Source organism: Martes martes, assembly GCF_963455335.1.
Source record: "Martes martes genome assembly, chromosome: 3".
NCBI lineage: Eukaryota > Metazoa > Chordata > Mammalia > Carnivora > Mustelidae > Martes > Martes martes.
The window spans coordinates 100,904,447-100,923,702 of NC_137890.1; the positions used below are offsets into that span (position 1 = coordinate 100,904,447).

At 45.3% G+C, this 19,256-nt stretch overlaps 1 protein-coding gene across 1 annotated transcript in view; it reads left to right on the forward strand.

The window, feature by feature from the left end:
* Positions 1–19,256, forward strand: part of MGAT5 (alpha-1,6-mannosylglycoprotein 6-beta-N-acetylglucosaminyltransferase) — a 312,019-nt gene that overhangs the window by 35,938 nt on the left and 256,825 nt on the right. Inside the window, exon 2 of the mRNA XM_080799785.1 lies at positions 9,414–9,463. The gene's annotated coding sequence lies outside the window, so the exon portion shown is untranslated. The remainder of the gene's footprint in view (positions 1–9,413; positions 9,464–19,256) is intronic.

A 19,256-nucleotide genomic window follows, 5' to 3' on the forward strand; every position in this document is an offset into this window, starting at 1 on the left:
CTCTGACTTCCCCTCTGAGTTTGCAAAAACTTACAAATTGATCTGAAAGAGTACAGTTTATTTTTTTTTGCAGTGAGGGTCTGCTTCTGGCTGGGGTCTACCTTTAGTAGGGTTGTAACATTTTTATCCACTTGTTTGAATATTCATTTCGTATCTGTGGGTTTTTTTTTTTTTCTTCTCTGCACGCTGGCCTCTTTTCTGTTAGACTGATTTCAATCACAGATTCACTTTTTTTTACTAATTATTTTTATTAACATATAATGTATTATTTGCCCCAGCGTACAAGTCTGTGAATTGTCAGACTTACACACTTCATAGCACTCACCATAGCGAATACCCTCCCCAATGTCCACCACCCAGCCACCCTCCAGTAACTGATAGTACCAGTTTGTTTTCCTCTCAGTAATGGCCTTGCTAGTGTTATGTGTAAATGTGAGTAGCTATGAATATTTAGAGATCAGCAAAGCTGTAAAAATGAGGATGCACATCTTTGCCTTGAGGAAATGAGTCTCCTTGCAGCTCTCGATGTGATTTTTTTTATGCATTCTCTGTGTGAGGACCCTGGCTGATGACCCAGGAGGTGGGGGGTGTCAGCTAAAAGGCCAGGGCCTGGATTATGAGCTTAAAGAATGTGACTGGAAGGACATGGCAGATGTGAGCAAGGAGCATGAGGATGTTTTTTCCAGTTGTGTTTGGATTGACATCATACTTACCAAATGCCACTAATTGAGTTGCTCAATGTGTACTGGGAACTTGAGATCTATTCCCTCATGCAGTCCTTACACTGAGACTTTGAGGTTGATTATTTATCCCATTTTATAGATAAAGGTCCTGAAGGGCAGTGATGGACTAATTTCCCCAATGTCCAACAGCTGGGATCTATTGAATAGAGTTGGGATTTGAACACAGGTGACTTTTATCCTCATAACCATGTTGTTTTGATAATGCTACATGTCCCCTTAAGGAGACTTTTATAATAGGAGAAAGAGCAGTGAAATAACGTTTATTGACCATCTGCCAGAGGCTGGGCACTAAGCTGAGTGCTTTACCTGTGTTTCTTGAACTCAGTGCCCCGGGGGTGGGGGGTAGGTTCTAATATTACTTGGGTTTCACAAAAAGCCAAAGGGAGGCCTGGAGGTGTAAAGGGCCATACCTGGTACACAGTAGAGCTAGAATTCAAGAGGCCGAGGCAGCGTGAGTCCAGACCTGGGCTCCTTTCGCATTATGGAGCCTCCATGGGCTCCTGGTGAGCAAACTGTATATTGAAGGGGTCTTAGTTGTCTGAGAATCCAGTCAGGGTAATGGGCTTACAAGCGTGGGTTGGAATCCTTTTTATTTTTAAGATTTATTACTTATCTTAGGGGGATGGAGGAGAGGTAGAGAAGGGCAGAGGGAGAAGTAAAGTCTTAAGCAGACTCCACGCAGAGTGGAGTGCAGAGCCCATCACAAGGCTCGATCCCACAACCCTGAGATCACAACCTGAGCTGAAACCAAGAGTCAGACGCTTAACCAGCCGTGCCACCCGAGCGCCCCTGGACTGGAATGCTTTTCAGTGGATTATCAAATATTTAAGAAGTGCCAGTTTTGCGTAAGATTCTGGGTCTAAGCTTCTGGTTCCTCAGAGATATGGAAAACTCTGACTCGCCCTGCTCTTGAGGGGTTGACATTCTGGTTTTGAGTGTTACCACACACAGGAGGGAGCCAGCCTTCAGGTCTGGGAAAGTTTCCCAGAGTCGATGTTTGTGTTATGGAAGGGTACGTGCATGGATGTGTGGGAGGCAGGGAGAAGAGAGCCCAATTCGTTGAGCAAAGCCATCCTTCCTGATTTCAGAGGGCCTAAGAGGCCAGGGTTTGATCTTTGAGGTGGTGGCCTGAGCCGACTTGTTGAAGTGGAAAGGCTGTTGTGTGTGTGTGGAGGGTGGGGGGGGAGGGATGTTTCCGAAGTTCATCTGGCAGATTGTCAGGAAGGATTGCAGGGGTGAGGGGATGAGGCCTGAGAAATGTCCACAGGTTATGGAGCTATTGTTGTGAGCCACTGAGCAGGAAAGGGTGAATGTTGGAAGTTTCATTAGGGTTAGTAATTCAGTGGGCTGTGGTCCTTCAGTGAAGCTGAGTAATGCCCCGGTGACAGGCAGGAGAGTGGAATATTTATTCAGCATTAGATGACTTTCCTAGACCCTAAGAGAGGAATGTGTTAGTTCATCTCCTCTTTCCTTCACAAGGATAAATTCATTTGCATTTTTGCTAGGAAATTCTTTACCTTGATTTCTTGTCCTAGCTCCGCGGAGTTCCCATTCATTTCTTTATCACTGTGGTGAGAGAGGCCCAGGTCCACTCTGTGTACCCTCTTGAGTCTGGGACTGTCAAGGGGAATTACCTGAAGGAGTTGGCATTTAGACTTGGGTCCATCATTTTATAACCCATGTTGGCCACCATGAAGACTGGCTTGTTTTGGGCATAATGCCCAGACAGCAGGGAGGGTGGAGGAGGAAAGCAAGGAAGAACTGACAAAGGGAAAAAAATAACTATATGCTTTGCACTTATAGGTTTAACATTCGGAGGTCAGATCAGTTTAGTAAACTAAACTTGGTGTTTACCACTCTGGGTGTTATACCCAGATTATTCCAATTTAATAGTAACCAACAGTATATTTTAGGATCTTTGCCCAGATGGGAGCTTCTCAAGTTTTTCATTCCTGGAAGTCTTTGAGGTAACTCCTTCCAGGTCAGGTATCACTGAGGGGACAGAGGCTGTCTCTTCTAGCCTGCTGTCAGACCGTCATTGTCACCAAAAGTTTGTCTCCTTTGCTGATGATCCAATTTTTAGTGAAACAGTTGGTTGAGAGTGATTTGAGAAGTGGTTTCCTTGCACTGAATTCATTAATAATTAGAAACAGGAGTCCAAACTTGGGGACTATGTCTTGCCAAGGAGGAACAGCAGAGATTAACTTCTCAAGGAGAGAGTGCTTTGGTGAGGCTGCACCTCGGGGACACCGCTGTGTGGGTGACCGCACCTGTGTCTGCAGTTGCTGCTGAATCTCTCCTCACCTACAGTTGTGCAGGGTCGTTATGGCCAAATGGAAGGGCTCATGATGATCGTTTCTTCTTTCTGTTCTCCGAGGTCAGTCCACGGGCTTTATTTATACGTTTGCCGAATAACATGATTTGTCAAAGGAATGTTAGTCCTTAAAGGACGTGACCTGAAGACACATAGATATGACTGTGGTCTGATGGCACCTTTATTGAGTTCTGTAAGGAAGAGGCTCTGTCCTCCTGCACAGGTTTGATGGATATTAGATGAAAAGGTGCTGCCCTGAGAGATCTCTGCACCAGCACTGCCCAGCAGTACTTAACTGCCATCATGGAGATGTTCTGTGTCAGTAGCGTCCAGTAGAATAGCCTCTAGCCACATGTGGATATTGGGCACTTGACATGTGGCAAGTATGTCTGAGGAACTGAATTTTTTATTTTATTTGGTTGTAATTGACTTAAGTTGAGCTACCATATTGGACAGCACTGCTGGACACAATGGCCAGAAATGATGGATTGCTGCATTAGGACTTGGATATAGGTCTCAGTTGGGCAGGCTTGTTTTTGAGGGGAGGGTTAAGACACCGTGTACTCTAGTGGACATCAGACAGTCTAAGAGATAGCATGGAGTTGTGACACTGTCTTTAAATACTGGGATGCAAACAAGACTTGGGTCCTTTGGAGCTGGATTAGGCAGGGAAGTTTCTTGGAGGAAGACGGCATGTCTGTAGCTTTCAGGTCTTCTGGAATAATGTCCAGGCAGTCATAAATGTTCTGTGGGCTCTTGCTTTAGGGAGGCAGTGTGGTATGGAAGACTCCAGGCTTGGGAGTTTGACAGATCTATGTGAAGATGGGGGTCGCTTATGCAAACTAGGTAGCTCTTTGAACTTTAGTTTCTTCACCTGCAATTTTTATGTTAGGTAAGTTATACAAAGTGCCTAGTGTCTTGGTACCTAGCAGGTTCTCAATTAACGTAGGCAATATTCTCAGAAATAGGATTAGCATATATGTGCATACTGAAACTGCATGTCAGGCCTGAGTCTGTGCTTTGAAGAAGGAGACCTGTCTGTTCAGTGCATTTGAGCTAGGAATCCTGAGCTTGTTGTGGAGAGTCTAGAAAAGACGAGGATGTGAAGAAACTGAGTAATGCACAGAAGGACCCTTGGAAAATGGAGAATTGTAGTGTGATAAATCAGTGCATCTCTTCAGTCACTGGTAAGGGCACAAGTTGATGGGTGCATAGTGCAGTCTTCAGAACTCCAGCTCTTATTCTCCTCCCCACCTGGAAGAGCATTCACCAGAGTTAACAGCTTAAACCCTCTGCGTTTCTGGGCTTTTGTTTGCATGGCACCTTGGATGCCTGCTAGAGACGGTTCCATTATCATTGCCTTATCTGCGTTCTCTGTTTACTTGAACATAAGGTTGATTTAGTATCTTACAAGAACTGAACATTGTCTTCCAGACGTCATTAATCTCACCTTTCTTATCCAGCCTAAGTGTGAAATTAATCAAAAAGGAAAGGGAAATTAATAATTCGCCGGTATTCACAATTCATCAGGAGACCTCACAGCAAGTATGAAATTAACTTCTCCAAATTAATACACACATCAACAAATTAAAGGTATGGAAAAGGGTTATTTATTATTTAGGAAATGCTCCTTAATGCTTCCTGCTTTGATAATTAGTTAGATGATGGGTAGTGTCTGGTGAGAAGACCGTTGAGTATTGTGAGGTTACCCTAGGACCATAGAATGCATTAAACCAACATCCTTCCCTCCCTACCCCCCCATATTTCACTCAGATGAATGAGGTACAGCCGGATGGCTAATGCATCCTTGTTTCCTGTCAATTGGAAAAGGTGTGCCCAGACACTTGCAGTTTTGATCTCTATTTACAATAAGCTAAATTTGATCCTGTGTTCTGTGTTTCCTTGTTATGACATGTGGTATGATCAGTTTCAAAGGGTACATTATTGTGAGCACATTATGGGAAAGAATGGAGTGTTATAATTACAACTCTCTATTGCAGCTTTTGCTGAGGTTGATAAAGGACAAGCTTTTGTGACTGAATTGTTCCTGTAATTACATCAGAAATAACAGGCAATAGTCACCTTCCATTAGGGGTGGGAAAGAAGGATTCTTACTATTTAAGCAGTCACATAAGGTGCTGCATGAATCACCATCAGCCTCCTCATGAGGAATTAAAAATAAAAGGAACAGCTGACATCATCCTATAGCAGGTTTTATGGATCTGAGAAATGCCAGATAGTTGAAGGAAGAGAGCCGTCCATAGTGATGCCCCAGCCCACATGTTAATAGCCTGTTGGCAGCGGTTCTCAAACTTGAGCTAGCATTCAAATCTCCTGGGTGACAGCCTAGAGTTTGGGATTCAGAAGGCGTGGGGTGAGGGCTGAGATTTTGAATTGCAAGCCTCACAGATGATGTTGATACTGCTGGTTTGAGATGGCATGTTGAGAACCATTAGGCTAGGGGACAGACACAGATATAACTTGGGGTAGGTTCAAGAAACTGAACTCTAAGATTAATTCCCCAGTGTCTGTTAAAATAATCCTGATGAAAATACAAATTGGTCTTTGGGGTGGTGTACAAGCTTCATCAAGGGCTCTGCTCTTTGTGACATTGTGAGGGAACATGAATAGCAGGTGCAAACCTAGAGAAGTGATCTCCTGGTTCTCCTGGCCCACTGTCCTCCTGTCTTGGTAAAATCTTGGAGAGACTTGGATACCAGTGTCTTGAGAATTCAAGTTAGTGATGAATTCTCAAGTTGCAAGGTGGGAATTTTTTTTCCCTTACTTGTCAATCAAACCTACACTTTACGTGGGGACCATCTGTAGGAGAACAGTCGTTTTAACTAAGGGTATTCCAAGTCCCAAGCCACTGCATCGTTGTCATTGTCACACCTGCCTGGCAAAATGGCTGTTCACAAGATGAAAATGTGATGTATCACGCGTTACCAGTGGCTGTGATTCTAGGCTTCCAACTGGCTCTAGGATGGCCTTTTATTATCCTACTAATTCACTGTCCTCTTCTAGCAGTAGCAGCCACAGCAGTGACAATCACCACTGTTGGTGGAGGGCTTGCTGCCTCTCCAGGGTCCGACTGTGCTTCTGGCTGTGTAGTGTTAGCTTGTGTGAATCCCACCGCCATCCTTGGAAGGAGGCACTGTGATCCCCTTTGTTTCAGACACAAGAGGATGGGGGCTGGGAGAGGCACTGGGTTGTCCTCACACAGCTTGTGAGAGTCGGACTTCTCTATTTGAGTCCAGGCAGCATGAGCAATGTGGGGCAGATTTAGATTTGACTCTATTTTGGGAAACTTTCAATGGCAGTGTGATGAGAAGCCTCGCTGAATTGGAAAGATGCTAGGAGGTTTTGAAGTATGTTGCAACCAAACGCATTTAAGGTTGTGTAGGTTCTGAGGTTGAGGATCTTTGTAACAGGACAGAATTTCACTGTGTGATGAATTGAGCTAGCCTGCCCCACATAAGATGAAAACCATCTGAGGCCAGTATTGCAATTATGTTTTTTTTTTTATGTGACTCTCTGTTATTTGATAAGGAAGATCAAATGACTTAAAGCTTATAAACATGTTCATGATTTGTTTCTCGCATGTACCAGTAGGTGGTCTTAATCATTTGAAACTTTTTGTAGGCATGAAGTTACTTTGAGCAGGGCTCTACATTCCCTTCCAGCTATTTTCTCACAGGAGTAAGTCTGTGTAACAGCTTCAGTGCTGTCCACGAGCCACTTTGCTTTACTAGGTTCTAGAAAATGAGAGAGGGAGAGACTGCTTTGAGCTATGTCCATGGTTGTTTGGCATCAAGATTCTGAGATTCTCTGGAGAGACAGGGTCCATAGGGAATCAGAGGGTGAAAAACTTGAATGTAAATCTGAGAAGGGAATCAGTCTGACAGCTTCTGGTGTAGACGGGCATGAGGACTGAGGAGGTGTGAGACCCCCGCGCCTGAAATTGGCCGCCATTGTCCTCTGTCATTGGATCTAGAAGAGGTACTGCAGAGATGGTCCTTGAACACGCGAGGCAAGAAAGTCTAACACAGATTCCTCACAGAATGCCACCCTAGAGTTCAGAGCTGGCCAAGTAGGGTATTTTGCTTCTGGGCCACTTACAATATCTTTTCTCCAAAATAACAAAGGGCTAAAATATTGGTTGAAAATGGGATTCCAGTTTTTCCTGGCTACTTTTTTACTGACCGTCCCCTGTGATCTCTGCCTTATTCTTTGTAGATTGAATTCCCATGATGCTTTATAAATGCTTTCATAGTTGAGGTGTAATTAAGAGAGGAAAGAAAAGGATAAGCTCAAGAAGAGTGTGAGAGAGCCTATTAATCCCCAGAAAATAAACTTTTGGGTGAAATCTTAGCGAGTGGTGCTGTTTTGAAAATGAGGAAGGAGAAAGGGCTTCCTTCAGTGTTTTCTTGGTCTAGAGACCTGGTTAGAAGTGGTTGTAAATTTTCATTAATGTTATATATTTGGCTCCTCAGGAAATGATATTTAAGATGAGTTGAACATAAAGCTTTGTGAGGATAGACACAAACGGCCTTTTGGTTTCATGGTGACCATGAATTTTGCTAACGATAGAGCCGAGGGTAATGCAGTAGTTCTCAGATGACTTGGGGACTAGCTGGTCTGATGCTTCTGGGGAAATCAAGATTGGGTTCTTATTTAATAGGAATATCATTGAAGAAAAAAATGGAGATTTGAAAGCATGGGGGGAGATGAAGTTGAAATTTTTGGGAGGTGGGGTGGGGAGGAGGGCACATCTTGAACATTTTTTGAATCTTACCATCTTACTGCTTGATCCCAGCACTCAGTCAGAAAATTGCCATGTAATGCACCACTTGAGATGTTGAAGAAAACCTAGAGTAGAGGGTAAAAACACTGAAAGTCCGCCTGTGTCACGGACCTGAGGCACACGGGTATTTGTTTTGTTAGCCCACACCAATACCCATGAATGAAAAGGTTTCAATACTGACCAAAATGCTTGGGATTGTTTCCTTAAAATAGATCTTGATTAAAAAAAAAAAATCTTGATGACGAGACTTGGTGGAGTTAGCAGGTTTTTCTGTCACAATGTTGTGCTTCCAGAAACCATTCCTTCACCTCAGAGTTGTGTCCAGACGGGAGGCTGGTATAAAGAGGGGGCCGTGTGGTCCCTGGCATTGACTGCGTTCTTTCTAACCTTCCATCCTTCTTGAGTAAAAGTCTGTGAGGCAAGACTGCTGGATGGAGTCAATGGGTTTGGAAGGGCTGCAGGTGGAAACCCCTCTCCCCAGGGCGCGGCCCCTGTCACTGCTCAGACCATTGACTGGGACGCAGATGTTCCTGCTGCGAAGGGTAGTTGGATGCTGTAGACCACGTAGAGAGGGGATTGACTTGTTTAAATTTAAAAAATGACAAAACTCCGACATTTCCTAGCAGGACATGGTGCACGCTCTGCTGTGAGGTCCTTCACCGGTCAGAGCAGTCGGTTAGTCTTAAGAACACTTTGGGCAGTCAGCTTAGACATGGGTCTGTGCAACATGGTTGTTATTTTTTCCTCCCTCCTGCTTTCCCCCCTTCTCTCCTTGCCTCCCCCACTCCCTCCCAAACTCTTTTTATAATTCTCTGATGATAAATTCCAAGAGTTATCAGAAACATGCTAAGTAGATCTATTAAAGGACATGTTCCCCTCTTTTCTTTTATAAAGGAGTATTTTAGAGGGAAAATACTAGCTTTATCAGAAGCATATAGTAGATCTGTTTCTAAAATGCTTTTACTCTTTTTTAAAAATTTTTATTCTTCAAGGTGAAGTTGCCATAAGTAATCTGTTACATTTGAATGAACAGGCTTGAAATTCAATTGGGTTTATCTCCTATTGAAAACTCCTTAGTTTTTTGTGATAGAGCTATCTGTTTTTCAAATTGTGTGTATACATATACTTGGAACTGTGTGTGTATATTAATGCAGGCTAGTCCGGGAAGCATTAGAATTGGTAAAATCTTGGGTTTAGTGCCTGAGACTTGCAACAAAGAGAAGTTTTGTGCAGAAGTTCCATCTTTGCCAAACGTAGCCTTAATCCTGCTAAACTAATAATGGTTGGATTTGAATCTTAACACATGAGATAATACAGTTTATTTTATTATTATTATTATTATTATTATTATTGGTAATGCCTTTGGGTGTTGAAGTGATAGGGCCTCCCGGTTAGCTGTTTTTAGGTTCTTTTTGGGAGACTACATCGAAAGGCAGTTGGGTTGCAAAACGGGAGAAGCAAAGTCCATAGATGATCTTCGTCAGCCTGTTTGCAATAGATCAAGTTGTTAAGAAGGAGAAACTTAAAAATATCTTTGTCCTTGTGATTTCAGGAGTGATTACTGCTCTAAAGAGGACATTGGAGGAGGATCCATTAGGTCATGTAAGTATTGACGTAAGCAGATATCCATGTGGCTTAGCATAGACCCAGAATATTTGCCCTCGGGAGGGAGAAGTTCCAATAGTTGAGTCAGATGTTGGCATTTGGAAGTGTCTAAATACAGACCCCTAGTCCCAAAGGGCTGAGGGGTGCCTCTCCTAGTGCCACCCCAATCCTTAGAGGACATCTCCAGCTCTCTGGTGAAGACCTGGTGGGGTTTAATCTTTTGGGACAATTGGGCAAGGATATCTTATCTGTCTAGAATTAGTAAAGTGACTGGAGCAGAAGGCTCTTTATTGCTTTATTCAATCATGATCAAACATGGCTTTATTTAGCATGATTCCCTTCCATAGAATGGCTGATTCCTTCAGAGCAGCCCAACCGAAATCTGACGCAGAGGATCATGAGGTGAATATAAGTAAGGCCGATGAAGAGTGTGATTGCCAAAGACCGCACAGTCTCTGAACTGTGTAGCAAGGAACTCAAGAAGTACACTTTCCTAAGTCCTCAGTTATGGACGTATTTTTATGGAGGAAGAAATTTGCTAAGTACTTCTTTATTTGAACCATCTGAATAGTCCATAGTGCCTAAAGTCCCTGCCCAAGCTACCCTTGAGAGTTACCTTGGTAAATGAGTTGTTAACTTGGGAGCAGAGTATCCAGATTTTGCAGCCTGCTAGGATTTGGGTGTCAAGGGTATGAGGCTTATAGAATGAAACTTTAAACATTGCTAATTCCTGTTTCTTTTATGTATGTGAGTCTTTGAACAAACTTTGTCTCTAACAACATCACAGGAAAAAAAAAATACCACAGGAAAAAAAAAACCTACCCTAGCAACTCACAAACAGACAGATGTCTGATGTGAATAAAAGCCTTAATGTTAGAGCCAGAAAATGATGTGACCGTGTGACTTGTATCAGTGGCTTCTCTCTAGCTGTCACCTTGAGAATTTGTCCTGCTGGGAGAGACCAGAGAAACAAGTGTCTCCTTCAGAACCTCAAAGGGAGTTTGAATTTCTGAGGACATGGGATTTTGTCTAAGATGGAACAGGCCTACTTAATCCATCCTTCTCCTTCCCCCATGCCCCCATAGGGTACACACATCACTTAATTAGAATGGGACTTCATTTCAGGGACTACACAACTTAGCAGTGTATCTTCAGGAGTCTGTTTTGTCAGTTAGTTCACTGTTGACAGATAGGGCAAGTTCACGCAATGCCTACTGAGATTTGCCAGGCACGGCAGCTGGGGGTCGCAGGCTGACATCGCGGAGACCTGGAGCTGGGTCTGTGGTCCCTGATACCCAGCTGCCATGGCGTATGGTATGGGAAGGATAAATATGTGTCTTTCTGCCTTTCCTTGTGCTGCGATTTTTTTTTTTTAAGTGTCCATATCTGCCCCTACCTCCTCCTCTCGGCTCTGCACTGTGTGGGGTTGACAGCCTTCACGGAGCAGGCAGACGCGTTGGCATCGTGTGGCACTCCTGGGCTATGTCTATCTGCCACCAAATATGTTGTCACCTTCCCTTTTGAGCATGCCATATCTAGCTGCCTTTGGAGGGGCCTCTTGGCTCCTTTGGGAATAACTACTGAAAGAGCAGCTGTCTGTCAGCCTCCTCCAGAGCCGTTGAATTGGGCTATTGTCAACCTGTTGTTGGAGGAGTTCCCAACCCAGCAGACTTGGCTGTCATTGACATTTATAACTTGAAAGCCATATCACAGATGAGTTTGCGTTTCTGATAATCCCTTAAATAGCCTTCAGAGTCTGCAGCACGTGGCCTGCATACACTGGGGCAAGCCCCAGGAGTGTGGAAATAGTTGGGTCTTCCTGGAGGGAGGGGCAGCGGGTCACCGTTCTGCCCACAGCATCTCCTTTCTGACTCAGGTAGGAGAAAGTTGCTCTGGCTTTGTGATTAGGTTTCTGCGTGACCATAGGAGTCCTTTTAGGCCAGGATAATTGGCTTCTAAGAACTAATGACTCTTGAACTCTGATTACCACAGGGCCTGTGATCAGAGAGGAAAATTGGTGTCAGAAAAGGTTTTTTGAAGGGATTGATAGATCCCATACCTGTTTTTGTTTTGGTTTTTGGTGCCGTAATACTTCAAAGAACCAGATTCTAACTTTGATTTCTCGAGACATGACCGGAAGAGAAAGATGCAGTGTTGGCGGTGAAAATAAAACCAGAGCCACACCAGTAGATCTCGTGAATACATATTGCCAGAGAAAGTGCAGAGTAGCATCAAAATGGCTTTTACTTACTGTGGGTCTGTTTAGACTGTAAATTCCTTGAGGGCTAGGACTGGCCTTTCTCGTCTTCATACCACCAGTGGCTAGCACAGAACCTGGCCCGTGGCTTCACGGTAAGCTGAGTAGATGAGTATAATGAAGGAAAGATTTGAGGTAGAAGACATTGTGTGTGTGTGTGTGTGTGTGTGTGTGTGTGTGTGTTTATCCCAGTAGTACAGACATTGAAATATGTTAATCATCAAATCCAGATTATGGGATTTAAAGTTAATGATGTTTTCCTGTTGGCGTCAAAGATGAGTCATCTCAGAAGAGGCAGGGGCTTTGATGGCAGTGAGAAGCGATTAAAATGAAACACCTTCACTGCCTGGGCTTAGATTTCCTTCTTTGGTTCCCAGGACGTTTGTCACGTCTTGAGAAATGTCAGCGCCTGACCTTGGCTTCGTGCTGCGCAGCTGAGTCCCATGCGTCGTCTGCTAGCTCGCCTGGAATGGGGCAGGAACCAGCTCTTAAACTAGCATGATGGGGGCAGCAGGCTTTGGGAAGATGGTTAACAGAGGAATGTGTGTCACCTTCCTGGCCCTTTGCCTGTGGTGCACATGGGCTTCTCGTTCCTCTTTCTCTGAACTGGCAGGTGCCCCGGAGCCTGGAGGATTGCCTGCGGGAGAGCCACTGTCCAGTACCAATGAACAGTCATGGCAGACGAAAACCTACTTCCTTCCTGGGCCAAGGGAAGAGGGTGGTAGGGCCATGGGGGCAGAGGTCAGAGCTGTGGGCAGCCACATGTCTTGTCACTAGGCTACTCGTAGAGGAGCAGGGCAGGGCGGTTGTCTTCACGAGGTATGTCTGGCTTTGGCCGGATCGAATCAGAATCCTCTGTTTGTGGTAAGAGGTTTCCAAACAACAGCATGTGTATTTTCTCTGATTTTATTTGAAAAAAAGGAAATGGTGAAATATTTCAGGTATGCAGAGAAGTACAGAGACTTGACTAAAACACTCGCTCATGTTACCCTCCCCCCGCCCTTCCTCCATATCTCAGGGGTCCCCTTTCTGATGCCACTAATGACAGATGTCTTATCAACTGTGGAAGATGTTTATGTTTTACGGTGGATTTACCGTACTTCTGTCCCTGGAACTTTTTAAACACGGGGTCTGCCTCGAACCTAGACCCACACAGAGCCCCAGTGCACCCACACTCTGAGGATGGTTGGTGATCTTTGGATTTCCCCTTACCTGTGGTTTCCTTTGCTCATTCTGTCGTTCTGTCCTGGCCATCCTTGCCATCAATCTGTTTTTCTCTCCATTCAGTTTCAAGGAGATGTATATGTGCTTATTTTACTTACTTATATTAAAGATCTTATTTATCTGCGCGCGCGCATGAGAGAGAACACATGAGCAGGAGGGGGGCAGAGGGAGAAGCAGACACCCTGCTGAGTAGGGAGCCTAATGTGGGGCTCCATCCCAGGACCCTGAGATCATGACCTGAGCTGAAGGCAGCTGCTTGAACAACTGAACCACCCGGATACCCCAAGATGCATACGTGTTTAAATCCCTCTCTGCAGCCAGTTCAGGACTCCCTATAATGGGCAGTTCCGCTGGTACTGCTTGGCACAGCTAATGCTGTCTCCATATCCAGTGCCCTTCCCATGACGAAGGCGGCTCACATCCGCAGACTTGGTGCTGCACACAGAGCACTCACTCTGGTAAGAACTTCTCATTTCTCCCAAAACCGGTGTGCAATCTCTCTGCGAACGTCCACCTCCCTGGAGGAGGGAGGCCAAGGCCATTTTATTTTGCCTCTCAGGTTTAGAGTGATGGATGGAAAGCATCTGTCGGGCAGGCTGAGGCTCTCTCTCGGGTTAATTAACATGGGTAAGGCCCACTGACAGGTTTCTAGTCATTTATTCTCTTTCCGTGGCCATTTTCTGGGGCTGGAGTCCTGCGTTATTTTAGCTATGTTGATGGATGATTGGCCGCTTAACTCTTCATTTTGATCTGAGCCTCATGATGGCTTACAGGAATCCGCAGAGGCAGCTCACGCATCAGGAAGGCTGCTGGGGAGTTTGCCACCATGTAGCCAATAAGATACTGCCTTGAAGCTGGGGAGAGGGGTGAGGGAGTTGCCTCACCAGGAGGCTGGAGGAGAACCCAGGAGAGGCAGGAAGGATTGGGGAAGGCAGTGCAGGAACCTTCGGAATTTGGCTGAAAAGTTTGAGGATTCTGGGTGATTGGAAGAACAGAACGGTTTTTAAAACTTCTAAACCATCCTGGGTTGACACAATACAAATAAATGACCAGGAAGTGAAATTTAAAAGAAACAAAAAAACAAAAAACAAGGTGGTCCAGAATACAAAGCTTCAGTTATGTTAGTGGATTCAAAGACAGAAAATTACCCTGTCACATTAGCATAAAAGTTTCCAGAATGTTTACCCTCAAGTTGAGTACTTACTCTCCATAGAGGAAACACTTTGTGGTATGGACCTGCTCTCTGAACCATCCTCCCCCTCCACCTGGAGTAACACTTACTTAGGATTTATGGGTCTTTTCTTGGTGCCTTTTTTTTTTTTTAAGGTTTATTTATTTGAGAGAGTGGGGGGAGGGGCAGAGGGAGAGGTAGACTCTCCAAGCAGATACCCCATTGAGCACACAGCCCAACATGGGGCTCAGTCCTACCCCCACAAGATCATGACCTGAGCCAAAATCAAGAGTTGGACACCCAACTGATTGAACCATCCAGGCACCCGAGCTCTGTGCCTCTTATTCTGTGAGGCCCGCCCTGACCTCTCTGCATCTTGTTTATTTTATGCTATGAAGTAAAAGTTGGTTGGCGCAGCACTGTTCTCCCTGACAGGAAGTGAGGGACCAGGAACAGGTGCTTGTTCCTGAGGGTCCTACCCAATGGGTTGTCCTTTCTAGAAGGACATTCTGGGGATTATTTCATATACCCCCCAGGCCACCTTAAATAGATGTCCAACTAGTTCCTTCGAAAGGTGTGTGTCCTGCGTTGATGACCTTCTGTAACAAGCGGATCTCTCTGCATGTGTGTGTGGGTCTGTGTGTGCAGTCAGGTGGCACCCAATGTTTTCTCTAGTTGACAGTTTTAGCCGGGTGGGGGTGGTGTAAGGTAATGATTCCTTGCATGAAGTCCTTTACTGAGCGAGGCCATCTAGGCCCTCCCCAGCTGACCCTGTGGTGGTGTCCATGGTTGCCTGTGGAATGGGGGGAACAGGTATAGGATCCCGCCTGCAGGAGGTTTCAGCCAGGCTGGCAGTGGATAGTCCCTTGCCATTCGTACTCCGTTGTTTCAGACTCCCATCACCTGGCCGTATCTCTCCAGAAAATGTAGTCTAGCCATGTGTCCTGGGGGGTAGAGAATGTGGGTTCAGTGAGCCACGGGCATTGTCCATAGGTTCCCCGACTCCTGATTTTCTCATTCACTTACCAGAGTCGTTGCACTATTGCATTCTTTTATCCACATGAACTCTTTTATTCCTCTTTTATGCCTGCTTGTGATGATGGCCAGGCATTACATTTTCATGCACTGGGGTGAGAAATAATGGAAAGAAAAGAGAATGGAAGTTCCCTCAGTTCATGGATAGTGATTACACAGGCTGCTGTCAGCAGCTGGGAATGGCCAGTGCTGACTACAAGCGAATATTGGCTATGCGCCATAGGCTGCATTTGGAGGTTTTTTAATCCAGGTATTTATGAGTTGAGAGTAATGCTTAGTCTTTAAAAAGTAAATAGCACTGAAGCAGAAGGAAGCCATGGGTGCAGGGGCAGCCAGTGGCCCATGTGGAAAGGTGGCCAAGGTAATATAATTTGATAAAAAGCAGGAGTAGCTCTAATATTTTTATATGTGCACTTGTTTTTTTTTTTTTTTCCTGCAGCAGTGAATTAAAAATCGCACAAAGCCCCCCAAATGCCTTTATTTGCTTTCAATTCAGGGAAGCCAGTGAGTCTGAATAAGAGAGGTGAGGTGGTGGGAGGGAATGGGTGAGTGCGTCAGGGAGGGTCTTGGCAGAGTCGCAGGGCAGAACATCCTTCTGGAGCCTATGTGTACTAGAGTGACTGGGAGAGCTGGACCAGGCCTTTGTCAGAGAACCTACTATAGAAGAGTGAGCATGTAGGGGTTGGAGGAGGGGAGCTACCAAGAATATGTGTCCACCCAGAGATCTGCAGCCATGGGACAATGTTCCCCCCCACCTCAGGGCTGCAGCAGGGTCGGGGTTGGTGGTGGTATCACAAAGGTCATGGGGGACCCTCTGGGAAGAGCTGTGTCTGTGGAGAAGATGCAGCTGGTCAGAGACTGGCTTCCTCCTTGTGCCTGCCCTCTGAGCTTCTGCTGCCACCTCCCTGAGGCCGACCCTACCTGAAACCAGATGGCAAGGGGGGTTGGGAGATGTGGTTTCCTATGATATGTCACAGAAAAGGGCAGGGCATGCAGAGAATGCATTTGAGAGCAGAAAGGTAGATAGTTGGCCCAGGGAGTATAACCTCTCCGTGGAAAGGAAGGAGAATGAATAGAAGGAAAATGAATAAATATCACGTTAGGAAAGAGATGTTAAGAGTTTTGGTTTCTTGCCTCCTTGCCATATTTTCTCCTCTGTGTTTCTCTGTCACCACCTGTGTTCCTTTTCATCATTTTGTTAAATGCTTTTTGCACCACGTGATATTTTCTGGACCTGCTGGATTCTGCCGTAACAGCTAACCTCCTGAACACTCACCGCATGCCATGATGGCCGAGTTCTCAGGGCTTGATCTGTCTTGGTTCACTGAATTATCCGAGCAGCTCTGTGAGGCAGGCACAGGCAGTCCTCATTATGTGAGGGTTCTGTATTTGCATCTCGGGCTACATGTTAAAATGTATGCTTATGTGGCCATTCACAAACGTATGCAGAGTGCAGGGAAGTGCACGTGGCCTGATGTACACATTCCCAGCCAAGGTCCAACGAGGTAGCGCTCTCCCTTCTTGCTTCTCACACCGTAGATGAGTACTCTCCTTGTGGTCTAACGAGCGCCCCCTTTCTGGGGCCTTTTTGATCTTCCCTCTTGTGATTTTTATGGTTTAACATGGCCCCTAAGCATAGTGTTAGAGTGCTTGGCGTTCAGAAGTGCAGGAAGGCAGAGAGGTTTCTGGTGGAGAATATGCGTGTGTTAGGGAAGGTCTTCAAGCACGAGTTAGACTACCACTGTCTAGGAGTTGAAGGTTAATGAGTCAACCATCTATATTAAAGAAGATGTCTTAAAACAGAAATACCTAACACAGGATTAGGAATTGATCGGTTGACAGAAGTGTTGTGACCAGAGGCTCACAGGAACCTGTCCCTGTGTTTCCCTTGGGAACACTGGTTCAGCTTTCCCGAATTTGGCGTTCACCGTGACTTTATAGAACATAACTATGGCAAATAATGACCCTCAACTGTACTACTGTTATCCCCAGTTTGTAGATAGACTGAGGTGTGTAGAAGTGAAGAAAGTTGCCCAGGTGTCGCCTCATAGGATCGGAACCCAGACAGCACTCCCCATCACTCTTACGTCTGGATACTGTCACCCTTTTTGAACCTGCTGTTGATGCTGATGAAACCAATGCCAGGGCCATTTTCAGTGATTAAACTCCCGTTGGCAAAGCCAACGGTGGGGGATTGTGATATGTATAAGCCCACAATAAAGGTAATAACATTTGATGTCTGCATAAGAACTTGTGCATATTTCATATGAGTTCATTCTCGGAAGCACTGTGAAGTGCATCACCCCTCCATTACATAAATAAAACCTGGTGTGAAGAAGGCCGTGATTTGGTCAGGGGCCCGGGGTGAGACAGAGTGGTAGGACAGAAACTCTAACCCAGGCTTCCTGGCTTTAGATCCCTTGTTCTTTTTTGCAGTATCAAGCAGGGCTCTTAGCGAGGCCCTGGGGATGGGATGCTTGCCTTGCCATGGAGACTCAGCTTTGCCACTTTGATTCTGCTTTGTTCTGGAGAAATCACAGAAAGTTAGAATGGTGGGTAAAATAAGTGATTCTGAGGAGGGACCAGAAAGACTTTCTTTAAAATGACTGCTTGTGGGGCTCCTGGGTGGATCAGTGGGTTAAAGTTTCTGCCTTCGGCTCAGGTCATGATCCCAGGGTCCTGGGATCGAGCCCCGCATTGGGCTCTCTGCTCGGCGGGGAGCCTGTTTCCTCCTCTCTCTCTGCCTGCCTCTCTGCCTACTTGTGCTCTCCGTCTGTCAAATAAATAAATAACATCTTAAAAAAAAAAATGACCGCTTGTTTCCATGTATATAGAAAGTCTTTCCTGGCCTTGATGATCTTTCTGGAAAGATGGTTTTGTTTTTGTTAGGTTTTGTTTTGTTTTCTGTTCATTAGGGAAATATATGAAAATAAATAAAATATGAAGGAAAAGTAATTTGAGGAGTCTGCTGGCATTTCCTCGGTGGTATACTCTTGCCTAAACATTGTTCTTGGCTTGTCTCTTTAGTTTTCTTCATGTATTTAAAGTTCTATTTGAATGAGAAGTAGATGTACTCGTTAAGAGTTAAAAGGAGAGGGGCGCCTTGGTGGCTCAGTCAGTTCAGTGTTTGCCCTCAGCTCAGGTCATGATCCCAGGGTCCTGGGATCGAGCCCCATGTCCAACTCCCTGCTCAGTGGGGAGCCTGCTTCTGCCTCTCCCCTGCTTGTGTTCTCTCTCTGTAAAGTGAATAAATAAAATCTTAAAAAAAAAAAAAGTTAAAAGGATGTTAAAACAAAACAAGACAAAATGCCCCCTCCCTAGGGCAAGTACTGTGCCTGACTCTTGTGTACTTTCCCAAAGGTGTTCTAACCTCCATCCCGGTGATTTTCAGCTGGTGGTGAGCCAGGGACATTGGCATGTATCCGGGGAAAGCTGGGGGAGTGTTACTGGCCCTGTGGTGGGTAGAGCCCCGGGTGCTGGTAAATGCCATGTGATGCATAGGACAGCCCCACAGCATAGTATTGGCCCCGTAGTCAATAGTGCCGAAGTGCCATCACCTTTCCCCACCCTCACTGTAAACTGCAAAGGCTCTGGAGATACAAATGCTTTTGTGTTTGAACTTCAGTGTTCATTTTGTGTCTTCAGAATGCTTTTGTTTGCCTGATTTCCAAGTGCAGGCTGGGCGGCAGCTGCTGCTCACAGGTGGGGCAGTGGGCGTGGTCCTCTCCAGGTGCAGCGACGAGGCTATAACAGCTCTAGAGACCCAAAGCAAGGAAACTCACTTCAGCAGGTCTGGTCTGCTTTTTTGTTGTCACAATGTGTGGGCAGTTCTAAACAAAGCCAATGATACAGTACTTCCTGGGAAAAGCTCTTGTTGGTTTAAGTTCTAAGTAATTGCTGCTGTGAATAATGCTATATGACTAAGTTAATAGATATATTTATATATCCACACTTAAGGTTAGTACACACTTGTCCCTGCCATTTAATAAACATTGTATTCTACATGGAAATTAATTTAGAGAATTTCCCGTCTGCCGTTGACCCTGATGCACATGGACTAAGCTACACAGGTGGAGAGTCGGTTCCTAACAGTTGAGGATTGT